The sequence below is a fragment of the Elephas maximus genome, chromosome 8, assembly GCF_024166365.1.
Source record: "Elephas maximus indicus isolate mEleMax1 chromosome 8, mEleMax1 primary haplotype, whole genome shotgun sequence".
In the NCBI taxonomy this organism is placed as follows: domain Eukaryota; kingdom Metazoa; phylum Chordata; class Mammalia; order Proboscidea; family Elephantidae; genus Elephas; species Elephas maximus.
In genome coordinates this window covers 11,259,601-11,275,405 of record NC_064826.1, presented here as the reverse complement: position 1 = coordinate 11,275,405, position 15,805 = coordinate 11,259,601, and the positions used below count along the sequence as shown (strand labels likewise).

The 15,805-nt window shown below is 42.6% G+C and overlaps 1 protein-coding gene across 2 annotated transcripts in view; it reads right to left on the bottom strand.

The window, feature by feature from the left end:
- Positions 1 to 15,805, bottom strand: part of ATP6V0A4 (ATPase H+ transporting V0 subunit a4) — a 91,037-nt gene that overhangs the window by 69,159 nt on the left and 6,073 nt on the right. The gene's annotated exons all lie outside the window — the stretch shown is intronic.

The window sequence follows — 15,805 nt, the reverse complement described above, 5'->3', positions numbered from 1 at the left end:
CTGTTGCTAGCTGCCATCCATTCGTGGCAATCCCATGCATGATGCAACAAAATGCTGCCGAGTCCTGCGCCATTCCCACGATCGGTTGTAGATGGAACTGTTGTGATCCATAAGGTTTTTATCGGCTGATTTTCAGAAGGAGATCACCAGGCCTTCCTTCCTAGTCTGTCTTAGTCTGGAAGCTCCACTGAAGCCTGCTGGGCATCATAACAATACCCAAGCCTCCACTGACAGACAGGTAGTAGCTGTGTATGAGGTGCATTGGCCGGGAATTCGAACCCGGATCTCCCTCATGGAAGGCGAGAATTCTGCCATGGAACCACTATTGTCCCCTGCTACTGAGACACAGGGTGAAAAATCAAACTGCAGCTTGTGAGAGGCAGGGAGGAGCAGGGCGCAGGCCGTGTGGGGAAGTCCAGCTGAGAAGGTGCGCGATTGTGAGCCTGGGAGAGTGGAGCCGGGAACCACAGAGGAGCTAGTAGGCTGCAGCTGGGCCTAGAGGAAGGGTGCTGCATGGGTTTCTCAAGAAGCAGAGCTCCTGCACCCAGCCCCTCCCTGCAGCCCATCCACCAAGAGCCCAGCATCCCCAAGCAATCTTCCGAAGACTGAACTCGGGATTCCCAGTGCAGAGCAGGGAGATTCTAGCTGAGAACTGCAAACAGAATCACCAGTGTGGATTCTGCCTCCCATTTCAGGTGAGCACTGGAGGCCAGAAGAGCGCTGGCCCCCAGTCGGGGCCTCCTTCTCCTCTCCCCTCCCCTGGCCCACCTCTCATTCTGCTCTTCACCCCCACTTGGGTTTGCTGTGTCTTCGCCCTGTCAGCGGGTGGGGTAAGACATCTCAAATGCCCCAAACAAAAAACAGTTGCCATCTAGTCAATTCCAACTCACAGCAACCCTGAAGGACAGAGTAGAACTGTCCCACGGGGTTTCCAAGGCTGTAATCTTTACAGAAGCAGACTGCCACATCTTTCTCCCTTGGAGCAGCTGGTGGATTTGAACTGCCAACCTTTTAGTTAGCAGCCAAGTGCTTAACCACTGCACCACCAGGGCTCCTTCCCGTAAAGATTATGGCTAAGAAAACCCTATGGAGCTATTCTACTCTGTCATGTGGAGTAGCCATGAGTAGCAGCAGAGCCCAAGGCAACTAACATTATCAAGTGCATATTATTAATAAATCATTATTAAAAGCAGATTCCCAGGTTCTGCCCTTAGAGATTCTACCTAGAGGGTCTGGAATGGGGTACAGATATGCACATTTTAGCAAGTGTCTGGGGTTTAATGCTGATCCAGGGCCTGCACACTGAGAATATGAAAGTACCAGAGGAAAGGATATTTTAGTGGTTTGTTTGGAAACCCCGGAAAGATAGTGGTTAAGAGCTCTGCTATTAACAGAAAGATCAGCAGTTGGAATCTACCAGGCACTCCCTGGAAACTCTTTGGGGCGGTACTACTCCACCCTATAGGGTCGCTATGAGTTGGAAAGGATTTGATGGCAAAGGGTGTGGTTTTTTTTTTTTTTACGGGGGTTCGTTTATATTTTCATAAAGTTCCAGTCCAAGGTGCAAAATGTCAGCACACTCACCTGATGCAGAGAGGGTGTAAACCACTGCAATCTCTCTAGAAGGCAACTTAGCATGCCTTTTGGTTTGACCCAGTCATCCCACCATTTGTTTTAATCCTTAAAACAAACACAAATTTGGCTACAACAATGTCTGTAGAACTGTTTGTGATAGAATGTATTTGGAAACCACCTAAATTCTTTGACACATTCAATAAATACTGAAAGCCTACTCCTTTCTGTACTCTGAGGATTAGGAAGTAAAGAAGCGACAAGACCCTCCTCCACAGAGCTCATGTTCAATGGACGACGAAGACAGACAGTGGAAAAGTAAAGAGGTAAATAAGCAAGATGAGCAGATTACAAAAAGTGCAATTGTTAGAGAATTAGAACTAGAGAAATGGAGGCTTACTTCAAGTAAGTGGTCAAAGAAGACCTCTTTCAGGAAGTCCCATTTGAGCTGATCTTAGAAAATTAACATGAGCCAGTCCTGCAAAAGGAAGCTGGGGAGAGAGTATCCCAGGCAGCGGGATCAGCAATACATGGGTGGGTGTGATGTCCTCGTCTAAGCGATAATCTACGCAGTATTTGCTGTGTGTTGGACATTGTCCTAAGTGAACTCAGAACACATTGAAACCCCTTCATGTATTGACCCAGTTAATCTTCTCAACTCTATGAAGGGGGCGGTATTCTTATTCTCATTCTCAACCACTGTGATCTTTAGGGCTTCCATTGGCTGACTTTTGGAAGTAGATCGCCAGGACTTTTCCTAGTCCATCTTAGTCTGGAAACTCCACTGAAGCCTGTTCAGCATTATAGCAACATGAAAGCCTCCATTGACAGATGGGTAGTGACTCTGCATGAGGTGCACCGGCCAGGAATCAAACCCAGGTCTCCTGTATGGAAAGTAAGAATTCTACCACTGACCCACCACTGCCCCCAGGGGTAAATGATAAGACTTTGGGAAAAGATTTCTAATTACAGGTAGGTGGGTTGGAGGGGAGGCAAGAGAAGCCGGGAGACAGTTATGAGGCTATGGCAGTGGTCTCGGCAAGGTGACAACCAGCCCACTCCATTACACAACCACAGGGCATTATGGGTACTTTCCACTTTGTCACGCAGGATATTTTTTTTGTCATCTGTGCTCAAAATCCCAAATCAGATCAATACTTTGAAGGAAAAGGATAGCAGTTCAATGTGTCATTAGGTCTGGAGGAAAGCAACTTTCCAAGAGCAGAATCAAGCCCCCGTGTTTTCCTCAAGAACATTGCTTTTGGCAGCTAGTGCTTGGTACCAGGGCTCCCACTCTTGACAGGAGTCTAGGGCACGCTGCCAGTTAAAGCTGTTTGACATTTGTCCATGCGGATCTGGCCTGGTACTTCTGTGCCCTGAGGACTTTCTGTGAAATGGCTCTTTGAAGCTTAAGAGATGAGGGCTCCCTTGTGTCCCTTCAAGTGGACACTCCTTTAGACAGAGGCCCCCTTTGTTCTCGTGTCCTCATTCCGGGATTACGAAGATACTGAGCATAACCACGTGTTCAGCCGCACAAGATCAATTTACAGGAAATCATCATTTTTAAAATGAAAACGGATACCTGGGGAGCAAGCTAAAAGGCTTGCAAGGGATTTAATCCACAAATAATAATCCAGCCAGGAAAGTAACAGCTTCATTTTCTAAAAACAGTGTCTGTTTTCCGAACTGAAGTCCTGCTAGATTTCCTTCAATTGAATCATTGATTCTGCCGTATCCTGTCTCCACCACTGACCTCACACTGACCCAATCACCATCCACAGTCCTCCTCACCATCCGCACTAACAGAGAAGGTGCTAGAGGCAGAAAGAGAAAGATTTGGGGTTCCTAAAAAGAGGGGGAACAACATTGTACTTCCTCCTCCACAACCACGCACACACACATGCACACACACACACACACACACACACACACATATATGCACATACCTATCTCATCTAAGGTTTCACTTGGAAACACTTCCTCAGCTGTTTGCCTTTTCTGTAATAATATTTACTCTGTAAACTCTTCTGCGAGTTTGTTTTCAGCATGAACTTACTAGCCCATTTCCCTCCTTCCCTAACACCCTGTTTTGTACAGTCCAGTCACAGACTTGTACAGCCAGAAGAAGACTTAGCAATCACCTGTCCAACACACTTACATTGTTGTTGTTGGGTGCTTTCCAGTCGGCTCTGACTGAAGGCGACCTCATGTGACAGAATAGAACTGCCCCATAGGGTTTCCTAGGCTGTAACGTTTAAGCAGTCCTGGTGACACAGTGGTTAAAAGCTCAGCTGCTAACCAAAATGTGGTCAGTTTGAATTCACCAGCCGCTCCTTGGAAGCCCTATAGGGCAGTTCTACTCTGTCCTATAGGGTCACTAGGAGCAGAAGCGACTCGACAGCAAAGCGTAATGTTTATGGGAAGAAGCCCTGATAACTGAAAGGTCGGCAGTCTGAACTGACCAGCCAAAAGAAAGATCCGGCAGTCCACTTCGGTAAAGATTTACAGCCTTGGAAACCTTATGGGGCAGTTCTATGGTCTTATAGGGTTGCTATGAGTCAGGAACAACTTGACTGCAATGGGTTTCATTTGGGATCTTTACAGGAGCAGATCAAGGTCAGGTCTTTTCTCCCACAGAGCCACTGGGGGGATTCCAATGCCAACCTCTCCGTTAGCAGCTGAGCACTTAACCACTGTGCCACCAGGGCCCCCTTCCCTTACTTTAGAGACAAGGAAACAGAAGCCCAGGTTGGTGAATGACTGGCTGAAGGCCACTCAGCTAGTTAGTGGCAGAGGTGGAGGAGGAGGCAAGGCTACCGACTGTTGGGGTCTTTTCACCATGACTGCAGCTTTCTGGCTTGTTTCTCAGGGACTTAACGCCTCTTTGTGTTAAATAACAACCATTGAGGTGACTCTGATTCATGGCCACCCTGTGTGTTACAGATTAGAACTGAGCTCTTTAGGGCTTTCTTGCCTCTAATATTTAAGGAAGCAGATCACCAGGACTTTCTTTTATGGGACCATTGGGGGGAGTCATGTGCAAACCATTTGTGCTACCCTTCCCCTTGTGTTAGGCACTAAAAAGAAACACTGCTAGCAAAATCCCTCCTAGGGACAATTTACCCCTCTGGAGAGTCCAGAAAACCCCAGACAAAGGTTTTCCCACAAAGTATTGAAGGCATCATACCTAGTTTTTCTCCTGTGACCCTTCAAAAGTCCCCACCATATCCCCTGGTTCCATCACCACCAAGGTTAGGTGGCATCTCCAAGGCCACGCAGGCATTGAGATATGAGAAATGGAATACAGGACCCCTGGCTTGGGGGGTTGTGTTGACCCTTGGGGGCTGTGGGTCATGAAGAAAAGAGAAGACGAGGGGGAAGAGAGGAAGAATGAAAGAAAGTTATAGAAGAGCAGGAAGGACACAGGAGGAGAGAAGTCAGACGTTGGGAAGAGAGGGCCAACAATCCCTGGCTCCGCCATCTAGTCCTTTTCAGTTTCATGTGGACAAAACTAGAAAAACAAAAAAAGCTCGTCAAATGTTTTTCCAAAGCACAATGCTTACTTCCCAAAAACCTTAGCTTAACATTACTCTTTGAGAACATACACCTCTGTTTATTAAACAAAATATGAAACCTGACCACAAGCATTGATGTGCCAACAGAAATATTTTGCATAAATGGTAAGACCAGAATCACAGGGAGCCAGAAAGTGCCAATCACAGAGTCACAGAACCTCACTTCCAATCGTTTATTAACTTCACCTTAAAATGCCCTTGCCTGTCTGATGCTAGTAACTTGCTAACTTTTGTAGCCCTGCTACCATGGAAGTGGCTGCCTTGAGAATTTGTGAGGAAGCTGTCACTTGAAGCATTTAATAGAAGAACAAGTAACAACCTTGAGAGGCAGGAGAGGTCAAGTCCAGCAGCACCAAACTCTATATTCACAAGCCTGGCAACCTGCTTCTGGAAGGTCACAGCCTTGAAAACCCGATGGAGCAGTTCTACCCCGCACACGTGGGGTGATCATGAGTCAGAATTAGAATTTAAAAAGATGTGAAGAAAGATTGGACAATCTGAGAGATTATGCCTGTTTCCTCCATCATAACTGTGTTGCTTGCCTGTGAAATGCTCTTTTAAAAATGTATTAACTTGGTTTCGTTTTCTGATTATAAGAGTAATACAAGTTCACTGCAGAAAATTGGAAAAGCATAAAGAAGAAATTAAAAATCACCCAAAACTGTACATCCTCGATAGAACCACTGCTAGCATTTTGATAGGATGCTTTCCAAACTTTTCCTTTGTAGATGTGTCTGTTACAAAACTAGAATCATGCTGAATACAAGACTTCAAACCAGTTCTAAATGGTTCAGTCATGGCCGACGGAAACAAAGGCAGTGACTGCAGTACCACAGCAAACAAACCTCTTGCACATAGCCTTTTGACCAGAGTAGGAAACAGGCAACAGCGCCCCAATCAAAGATGGCGGCCTACTGAGCTGCTTTGAATTAATGTCGCTCTTCACAGTCCTGTCAATAATCCAACCTCCCGCATCAGGCTCCTTAAAGTTTCCAATGTGGGAAATTGGATTATTGGCTCCTGAAAAATACCTGATGAAGGAGATTCAAAGCCATTGAAAACCCCATGGAGCACAGTTCTACCCTGACACATGTGGGATCAACTTGACTGCAATTGGTAAGTAGTGGTAAAGGAAGATGAGCCCACAAAAAAGACTGAAAAGGAGCAACTAGAGAGGAAGTTGCGAAACATGGAGAGTGTGCAGTATTAGAAGCCAAGGGAAGAGAGTGTCTCAAGAAAGCAGCAGTGAGAAGACAAAGTAAAGTATTATAATGAAATGTGCAAAGAACTGGAGATAGAAAACCAAAAGGGAAGAACATAATCGGCATTTACCAAGCTGAAAGAACTGAAGAAAAAATTCAAGCCTTGAGTTGCAATATTGAAGGAGTCTACAGGGAAAAGATGAAATGACTCAGGAAGAATCAAAAGAAGATGGAAGGAATACACAGAGTCACTGTACCAAGAAGAATTGGTCAACATTCAACCATTTCCAGAGGTAGCATAAGATCAAGAACCGATGGTACTGAAGGAAGAGGTCCAAGCTGCACTGGAGGCTTTGGTGAAAAACAAGCCTCCAGGAACTGATGGAATACCAACTAAGACTTTTCAACAATCTGAGGTAGCACTGGAAGTGCTCACTTGTCTATTCCAAGAAATTTGGAAGGTAGCTTCCTGGCCAAACAACTGGAAGAGATCCATATTTGTACCCATTCCAAAGAAAGGTGATCCAACAGAATACAGAAATTATTGAGCAACGGCATTAATATCACACACAAGTAAAATTTTGCTGAAGACCATTTGAAAGTGGTTACAACAGTGCCTCAAGAGGGAACTGCCAGAAATTCAAGCTGGATTCGGAAGAGGACGTGGAACAAGAGATACCATTGCAAATGTCAGATGGATCCTGGCTGAAATCAGGAATACCAGAAAGATGTTTATCCGTATTTTATTGACTATGCAAAGGCATTTGACTGTGCAGATCATAAAGAATTATGAACAACATTTCGAAGAATGGGAATTCCAGAATGCTTAATTGTGCTCACGAGGAATCCGTACATGGATCAAGAGGCAGTCATTTGAACAGAACAAGTGGATATTGTGTGGTTTAAAGTCAGGAAAGGTATGTGTTAGGGTTGTATCCTTTCTCCATACCTATTCAATCTGTATGCTGAGCAAATAATCCAAGAAGCTGAGCTATTTGAAGAAGAATGGGGCGTCAGGATTGGAGGAAGGCTCATTGACAACCTATGTTATGCAGATGACCCAACCTTGCTTGCTGAAAGTGAAGAGGACTTGAAGCACTTATTGATGAAGATCCAAGACCACAGCCTTCAGTATGGATTACACCTCAACATAAAGAAAACAAAAATCCTCACAATTGGACCAATAAGCCAAATCATGACAAACAGAGAAAAGATTGAAGTTGTCAAGGATTTCATTTTGCTTGAGTTCACAATCAATGCCCGTGGAAGTCAAGAAATCAGACAATGCACTGCTTTGGGCAAATCTGCTGCAAGATATCTCTTTAAAGTGTTAAAAAGAAAGATGTTACTTTAAGGACTAAGGCGTGCCTGATCCAAGTCATGGTGTTGTCAACTGCCTCATATGCCTATGAAAACCAGACAATGAATAAGGAAGACCAAAGAAGAGTTGATGCCTTTGAATTACGGTGTTGGAGAAAAATACTGAATATACCACAGACTGCCAGAAGAAGGAACAAATCTGTATTTGAAGACGTACAGCCAGAATGCTCCTTGAATTCAAGGATAGCAAGACTTCATCTCACATGTTATCAGGAGATACCAGTCCCTAGAGAATGACATTATGCTTGGTAAAACAGAGGGTCAGTGAAAAATAGGAAGACCCTCAACGAGATGGATTGACATAGTGGCTGTAATAATGAGCTCAAACATAGCAATGATTGTGAGCATGGCACAGGGACCAGGCAGTGTTTCATTTTGTTGTACATAGGGCCGCTGTCATGGATTGAATTGTGTCCCCCCAAAAGATATGTCTACTTGGTTAGGCCATGATTCTCAGCATTGTGTGATTGTCTTCCATCTTGTGATTTTCCTAAGTGTTATAAATCATAATCTCTGCCCATGGTTAAAAAGGATTAGGGTGGGATATTACACCCTTGCTCAGGTCACATTTTCCTGGGGTGTGGTCTTCGCTACCTTTTATCTTACAAGAGATAAAAAGAAAGGGAAGCAATCAGGGAGTGGGGGGTCCCATACCACCAAGAAAGCAGCACCTGGGGCAGAGCAAGTCCTTTGGACCCAGAGTCCCTGCTCGGAGGAATTTCCAGTCCAGGGGAAGACTGGCGACAAGGACCTTTCTCCAGAACCAACAGAGAGATGAAGGTTTCCCCTGGAGTTGATGCTCTGAATTGGGACTTCTAGTCTAGACTGTGAGAAAGCAAATTTCTCTTTGTTAAAGCCATCCACTTGTGGTATTTCTGTTATAGCAGCACTAGATGACTAAGACAGTCACTATGAGTCAGAGTTGACTCATGGCACCTAACAACAACAACAACAAATGCATATGGGAAGAACCCAGAAGTGAAAGAGGATAGACAAGAAAAACAAAGAAAGAAAGAAATAAGAGGTGATGGGAGGGGGAAGAATGCTCCCAGTGTGGTAGGTTAGGTGATTTGAACCAACTCTTTGAGGACTAGAAACCTGGGGAAATATGAAAACCACCTCCATGAAGGCATAAGAGGGCTGACCAGGGTCTGGGGAGAGCACAGAGGCACAGGTTAGTGTGCCTGGCTTTTGAGCTGCTTTTTCCCTGGAGTCACTTGCTAATTCAGGAGAGGACAGCTGAAAGACTAAACAATTTCTTTCAAAAGCTTCTCAGGGATGGGGGAAGTTCAGGGCGCTTCCTAGGAGATGCCTCATTAGGCCCTCTTGCTTTGCATTGGGACTCCAAAGGGCTGCCCCATTGAAGGAAAGGTGACCAAAATAAACTAACCGTTACAAAGCCTGCAGCTTAGCACTGATCGTCTGAACTGCTGAGACTGGATTGACGTGGTGCCAGGTGGCCATGCCCCTGAACACTCGGTTAAAGCAACCCCACCCCCACAAAAAAACTAGTACCTCTAGAGGAAGAGAACATCATCCTAGGTCTCAAATTATTTCTATAAACAATTACGTGTAATTATAATTTTGCACACAATAAAAATAGCCAGGTATACAAGGAAACACAACAACCTGATTGAAAACCAGCAAAAATAACAGACAACAGCAACAGACCTCAGGGTGTGGGAGGGGCATGTCCAAATAGCAAAGTTATTAGTCATAGATTTTAAAATAACTATGCTCGCTCTGTTAAAGAGAATGAAAAACAGGACTGAGAATCTTGGCAGAGGGCAACACACTGTTAAAACAAAAATCATATTAAGCCAATAATAGAAATTGATTGACATTTACTTAATATATGATTTTCAAATCAGCATAACATTTCAATTGAAGAGTCAAACATGTCCTGAAGATGACAGAACCCTGGAACATTATTATACCAAATCTCATCAGCATTGACATGGAAAAAAGGGCCAGGACAGAACTGATAAACAAATTTGTGGTCAGGAGGAATTTTCATACAACATTCACTTGAAGAACAATTGAAGTAATTACTGCTTTACCCTAAACGTTGCTCCCAGTCTGACCACTGGTGTTTGTTTCCCAAAATTGACTGAATTCTCCAAAAAGAGCACAATGCCCAAGGCAAAATGGTCTTACTAGCTTATCCAGACCATCCTTTGGCTCAAAAGTGACTTTGAAGAAGGAGTTTCTTCAAGGCTCAAAGCTCAAAAGAACAACTAAGGTCAAATGGCCTGAGTGGTCATCACAACTTCATGGACCCAGAGATCTGGGTTCCAGGAAAATTAAAACAGTTTCTCGACACTCAACACTATTATAAAAAAAAAAAAAGAGAAAGAAAGAAGAAAAGAACAAAATGGAAATTCTAGAACTGAAAATGCATAACTGACATATAAGTGAGGGGCAGTGAGTGAGTTTAGGCTCCTCCACAGTATAGTGCTGCTCAGGTCCAGATATGGAGGCTTCAGGCCCATGAACTCCTTAGACTGAATTAGTTTGTGAACAAATATCTTGGATGAACTCCTTTCCACAAGCAGAAGTGTATTCAGGCCATACTTCTCAGAATGGATTTTGGATCAACTTGAGATGGAAGCCCCAAGCTTTAGACCCATGGTCCCTCACCAGTGACGGAGAGGGTGGAGGGGCCTGTCCACATCACACAGTTAAGCAAAGGTTAAGTGTCTGGCTGCTAACTGAGCAGTTGGTGGTTCAAACCCACCCTCCACTTTCTCTAGTGGAGAAAGGTCTGGTGATCTGCTCCCTATGCGAGAGCCCTAAAATCAAGACATTGACCATAATAAAATGACCGGCCCAAGCCTGAGTTCAGACTCCATTTTGATTAAAAGTTTAAGTTCTGCTTTAAAAAGAGTACAACTTGACCTCTGTAACTTTCCACTGTATCCTGCAAAATGAGGTCTCTGTATGTAACTCAGGAAATGCTTTTCTCTGTGGTTAAGTTAAGAACCGATGTCAGCAGAGCATTCTTAAGGGGTCTTGACATAGATGGCTTATCAAAAATCTCCTGTACGAGCGGCCCTCAGGAAATGTTTTGCCCAAGGTGCTGTTTTAACAGAATGATTTCCCTGGCATGGTAGAGGCTTCTATCTGAAGTGTAGGCCTTGCTCCATTTTGTCTTAAGATTTACTTATACCTTAATGTGTGACTTATAACTACAAGATGGAAATTTTTATAAGACATTGTGCAAACTAAATGTAGGCTATGCTAAATAATATGGTTTTGCTTGTCTTCATTTTGCTTACACAGATGCTCCAGGAAGTATGTAACTCTAGTGGCTAGTGGATTCTCAGAAAATGCCCCTTGACAAATGTCTTTACAACGTTGTACTTTTCCATGATCTTATCTCTACTGATGTTAAATGTAAACCAATCATGTTTTAGGCCATAAAGTTCCCAATTTCTACAGTTTTTGCCTTTATAAGCACTTGTGAGGATGAGCTCTGGGGAACACTTGGTAGATTTCTCTCTCTGCCCTGTTTCCTCAATTCTAGAATTGTAATAACCTAGGTAAAATTCTTTGACCTAATTTTACAGACTCAAGTTGTGCTCTTTGACATTTCTTGGCATAGTCGGTAGAATTTGAGTGTGTCTTACCAGTGACAGCCCTGAAGTTGGGATCTCAGAGCACCACTGCTGGGATGAGCCTTTGAGCTCATTTGTCTTCACAGACTCCTGGGTGTTGTCCCAGCCAAGCCCTCTCAGTTCGAACTCTGCTCTCTGTGTAGAGTTTGAGCTTTGTTGTTGGCTTTCTTTTCTGCTTTCATTTTCAGTTCAGCACTGAATATTTTGATGAGTTCATGGCCAAATTAAGTTTGGTTGGGCTATTTCCGTGCAATGTCTCAGTCCATTAAGGTTGAACTCACCCTATTCCTAAAGTACACATTAAGGTTTTGGCGCACATTCAGATTTTGGTGTGCATCCAGGTTTCAGGGTACGTTGAGAATGGGGTCCCATTAGCACATGGAAATTCACTTTTTAGTAAAATGGAGCATGTCAGGTCAAAGGACTCAGCAGGGTCACTTTTGAGCATACCAGCCACTTACATGAACAAACATTTTAGTCCTTGTACCTGTTTGTTTCTGGATTGCTGGCATGTTTTACTAAAAACAGTTTAGAAAATCAACAGCTACCATGGGACTTTTTTGAGCTAGATAAATTAGTGTTCTTGTGTAATAATTTGGAAGTGAAGGGCTCCTGAATCAGATGAGTACAATGGGATGCCTATTTTTGATTGGTATTTGGAAGTTGTTAAGAGACGTTCAGAAAGTAAAATTGTATCCTTGCAAAAATATTGTTTCTAAGTTGACTGAACAGAATAAAGAATTAAAATGTCAAGAATCTGCAGCTGCTCCCTCTGCCTGTACAGTGGCAGTTTCTCTTTATCCTCCCTATCCTCTTATTCTTCTGGAAATATTTAGTCCGAGCTACCCTTCCTTCCTAAGGGATCAGCAGAAGAGCAATTAAAGAAACTCACATTTTCTGCTATACTTGAAATGCCCTTGAATATAAAATACCTGGAGGAACCTAAGAAGCCTCCAAAAATTACTTTTCCTTCTTGGTCCAAAGCTTAGCTTCACTCTGTAATAAAATAATTCCCCAAATTGTGCAAAGATCCTCGAAGATATAAGAATGAATTTAGAATTTTAATCGAGACATATGATCCTAGATTATCAGGTTTATGTCAGTTATTACATGTATTAATGGGACCTACAGAAGCCCAATTACGGATGGAGGAAGCTTAAAGGAAATACCCAGATAGACCTTTAGTCATGGGAGCAATTGTCTCTGGGTTGAGTTGGTAAACCAGGCTAAGAATGTAGCTAGAGATCTTTTAAATGCCACCTTCAAAGTATTTACTAGAGAAACAGACTGGGCAAAAGTTCAGAGTTGTATGCAGGAAAAAGATTAGAATGTCTATAATTGTTGGGGTCAGTTAACAAAATTCTTTGCTGAACACTCTTGATTAGCCACAAAGGAAGAAGGGGCTGAAATAGATTTCAACTCCATGCTTTTAAATGGTCTACACCCAGGATTGTCTAAGTTAGTAAAATGCCATAGACTAGACTGGGATACTGTTCTTATCACAAAAATGACCAGCTTAATTTATAAACTTTCTCAGGTTCTAGAACTAAAAAAAGAATTAATGTTGCTGCAGTTGCAAGAAGTGAAAACTGGCCCACACCCTCTGCCATTGGGTCAAAAGAAAACTCAAAGAAATAACGAGTCCAGGACAATGATCTATTTCTACTGTAAGATACGTGGACACTTTAAGAACGATGACATAAAATTGAAAAGTAAATGAAACAATTTTCTATCAAACAGACCCCACTTTAAAACCAAAGAGATGATACTGGGGCTTTTCCAATGGTGAATTTAAATTCTCAAGAGGAAATAACTATTCAGGTTAATGGGTGGAGACCCTTGTAAATTTTTAATTGATACTGGTATCACAATGTCAGCTATAAACCCCACAAGTTTACAAAAGCCCTCACCCAGAGTACTCAGACTTCAAGCACTCACAGTGACTCAGTCTTTCCCAGTCTCAATTTCGTTAGCCCCTATACAGGACTTACATACCTTTTTCCTTAGTGACAGCACCCCAATGAAGCTGATAGGGAGAGATACATTATCTAAATGTAAATGTCATATCCAGTTTAATGAACAAGGGGAGGTGTTACTAGAACTTCCTAACAATTATCATGAAACTGAAGAAGCCTCAAGAGAGGAAGCTTTTTGCTGTTTTCAAGCCCTTACCCTGCCCCTACCCGAATGCAGTCCTTCTTCTTCTTCCACTCCCTTAGATTGCTTTTCTTTTATGCCAGGAACCCTATGGGCTACTACTTCCACTGATGTCTGGTGCTGTCGGCAGACCCTAACAAGATTTAAATTGACACATCTAAGCCTTTGCTAGAATTTCTCAATATCCCTTAAAAATGAGGCAAAGAAGGGTCTGGCCCCATAAAAAAAAATAATAATAATAATCCATGTTTTTCTTGCAAAGGGTTTATTAATCGCCTACATGAGCCCTTGCAACGTTCCTATTTTTCCAGTCAATAAACCAAATAATTGAGGCTGGAGGTTTCTTCAAGACTTATGGGCCATTAACAATGTTGTTAATCAAAACAAGATGGAAGGAATACACAGAGTCACTATATCAAAAAGAATTGGTCAACATTCAACCATTTCAGCAGGTAACATATGATTAGAAACTGATGGTGCTGAAGGAAGAAATCCAAGCTGCACTGAAGGCATTGGCAAAAAACAAGGCTCTGGGAATTGACAATATATCAATTGAGATGTTTCAAAAACAGATGCAGTGCTGGAAGTGCTCGCCATCTATGCCAAGAAATTAGGAAGACAGCTACCTGGCCAACCGACTGGAAAAGATCCATATTTATGCTTATTCCCAAGAAAGGTGATTCAAGCAAATGCAGAAATTATTGAACAATATCATTAACATCACATGCAAGCAAAATTTTGCAGATTATTCAAAAGTGGCTGCAGCAGTATATCAACAGGGAACTGCCAAAAATTCAAGCTGAATTTAGAAAAGGATGTGGAACCAGGGATATCATTGCTAATGTCAGACAGATCCTGGCTGAAAGCAGAGAATACCAGAAATATGTTCACCTGTGTTTTATTGACTATGCTAAGGCATTCAACTGTGTGGATCATAACAAATTATGGATAACATTGCAGACAATGGGAATCCCAGAACACTTAATCGTGCTCATGAAGAATCCGTACATGGATCAAGAAGCGGTCATTCAAACGGAACAGGGGGATAGTGATTGGCTTAAAGTCAGAAAAGGTGTGCGCCAGGGTTGTATTCTTTCACCATACCTATTCAATCTGTATGCTGAGCAAATAATACCAGAAGCTGGACTATATGGAGAATGGGGCATCAGGATTGGAGGAAGATTCATTAATAACCTGCATTATGCAGATGACACAACCTTGCCAGATGGTCCCCAACTGTCCCTTGTGGATAATATCCAGGGTCTTAAAGGCATATTTTAAACAGGTGACCATCTAATACACAGAGGAAAATAAAATCTATCAGTCCATGCAGAAGAAAGAATTCTTACCATGGTGATCAAAGGATGGCCACGGAATCCCTTGATCAAAAGAAGGGAATATATGAGAGCCCTAAAATCAAGACACTTGACTAGGGTAAAATGAATAGCCCAAGTCTGATTTCAGACTCCATTTTGATTAAAAGTTTAAGTTCTACTTTAAAAAGAATGCAGCTTCCAAGCTCTGTAACTTTCCACTGTAACCTGCAAAATGAGGTCTCTATATGTAACTCAGGAATCATTTTTCTCTGTAGTTAAGAAAAGGTGTCAGCAGAGCATTCTTGAGGGGTCTTGACACAGATGGCTTATCAAAAATCTCCTGCACGAGCGGCCCTCAGGAAATGTTTTGCCCAAGGTGCTGTTTTAACAGAATGTTTTCCCTGGCATGGTAGAGGCTTCTATCTGAAGTGTAGGCATCACTCCATTTTGTCTTAAGATTTACTTGTGTTTTAATGTGTGGCTTATAACTACAGGATAGAAATTTTTAAGACATTGTGCAAACTAAATGTAAGTTATGTTAAATAATATGGTTTTGCTTGTCCTCATTTTGCTTACACAGATGCTCCAGGAAGCATATAACTTCAGTGGTTAGCGGATTCTCTGAAAATGCCCTTTGGCTCCCCTTCGACAAATGTCTTTACAGCCTTGTACTTTTCCATGGTTGTGTCTCTACTGATGTTAAATGTCAACCAATCATATTTTATGCTGTAAAGTTCCCCATTCTTGCAGTTTTTGCCTTTATAAGCACTTGTCAGGATGAGCTCTGGGGAACACTTCGTAGGTTTCTCTCTGAATTGTATTAACCTCAATAAAACTCTTTTCTTCGATTTTACGAAGGCTCATATTGTGCTCTTTGACATCCCATAAAGATTACAGCCTAGGAAACCCTATAGGACTGTTCTACTCTGTCTCATGGGGTCACTATGAATATGAAAATTGACTCACAACAACATAGGCGGAGCTCA